Below are 1,880 nucleotides of genomic sequence, written 5' to 3'. Positions count from 1 at the left end.
GGGAGTGGTCCTGTAAGACCTTCAGTCTTCAGGGGGTTGCTGGCAAAGGAGGGATGGTGGGAGAATGTCCTAGTGTGTCCCTAAATTCCCGTCCAGAGTTAAGGACCAAACTTGGCCATGGTCTCAGCGAGTTAAGTCTCTTTAGGCTTCCGTCCACACTGGAAAGACAAGGCATTTATCCATTCTTCTCTCCCTGATTTCCAGGGTGGTTTTCATCGACAGGGCAAGCAACTGTGGGTAGCAGCTTTAGATACAACCTCAGGCTGTGGGAGTGGACAGTCCAACCAGCTTAGCAGCTAACCAGATTTGTTTACTGCTTTTGATGTCAGCTGGGAAACCAGAGTCAGAATGCATGACAGGAGTTCCTGGGGTCAAATGTTTTCTTCCAGATTGGCACCTTGCTGCCTGTCGTCGAAGGAGAACATCACCAAAGGGACCACAATGAGTACCAAAAGCTCCAGAGAACCAGTGCGTAGGCAAGCAAGTATTTGACAGTTCAAAAGCTGCCCATCCGTATGGAGAATGAGTTTTCTGAATGAGGAAAAGCAAATTAACATGTGCATGACCATAGTGATAAAACTAAATGGAAAACAGAGTTATACTGAAGGGATGGGATATTCTTGCTGTAATGACCTGCGTCCCTGCTGACTACAGTTTAAGTGGAGGTAAGTTTTGTTGGTAAAACTCCCTTGAAAAAAAGGAGCAATTTCATTTCTTTCAAGTTCCTAGCACTGTGCTAAAAACTTCCTGTAAATTTGTTAAAACTCCTCTGAATTTGGCTTTGAGCAGCTTGCGAGGCATTCATAAGGAAGACGTATGTTTTTCTATTTAAGGAAAAGCTGATCTTGGTAGATCCTGGAGTCAGGATCTATCCCTGACTCCAACCACTATTGAAAAAACAGCACATGAAAATGAATTGTGAAATAATGGCAGAAATCAGGCAATGCCACACAGGTGGTTACTGGACTAAGTATGTAAGAGTATAAAATGGCTGCAGCGGGCAAGCCCAGTTGTTGGCATAGCCTGTGTCCTGGCTCTGGTAATAAATGGAACAGATAAACATGTTGCTGACAGAGCAGACCAGCAGAATAGCACGAGCGTGTAGCGATGTTTTCTAAATGTACGTCCATGGCCTACAACAGTTTGTGGCTGTGGTGGGTTGTCCCTGTCTGGCAGGGAAGCCCCCACCCTGCCGCTCAGTCACTCCCCACAGTGACACAGGGAGAGAATCGGAAGGGCTAGAGCGAGGGGAAAAGAAAAGGGGGTCAAGTTTATTAAGTGAAGAATAAAAAAAGAAAAAAAGTGATGCAAAGGCAATGACTTGCCACCTCCCACCAGCAGACTGATGTCCAGCCAGACCCCGAGCAATGGCTACTTTGCACACACACCCCACTACAGCTCCCCCACCCCACCCCCACCCCTTTTTATTGCTGAGAATGGTGTCATATCATATGGTATATCATAAAAAAAAAAAATTGGGTGCAAGAGGCAAATGGATTGCTTGAGGCCATGCAACCTGTGAATGACCAAATCAGGTCTGCTGACTCCTTTCCAATGTCCTGTCCCAGCAAAGCGCGCTCCAGATGGGCCAAGTGCAGTACGTGAAGCCTACAAATCGGATTCCCTTCTTCTGCTAAGCTGTCCTCGGGACTGGATCAAATGTTGGGGAAGAGGCGCAGAAACAGTTTTTTACCCTTAGCCAAATAACCTGCTTAAATCTCTTTTTCACCACTGAAAAAAAAAGGAGCACAAAGGAGCCGGAAAGGCTGTAAAATTAATAGCTGCTTTATGAATAGAAACTTTATGTTGTGCCACCTAATTCAGTTAATTTCTCTGAGTGTGAAGAAAGATATTTTATGCAAAGTTTTTTGTTCCCTTTT

Source organism: Egretta garzetta, unplaced genomic scaffold (assembly GCF_000687185.1).
Source record: "Egretta garzetta isolate BGI_Z169 unplaced genomic scaffold, ASM68718v1 scaffold35, whole genome shotgun sequence".
In the NCBI taxonomy this organism is placed as follows: Eukaryota; Metazoa; Chordata; class Aves; order Pelecaniformes; family Ardeidae; genus Egretta; species Egretta garzetta.
Note: the sequence above shows the minus strand (reverse complement) of the source record.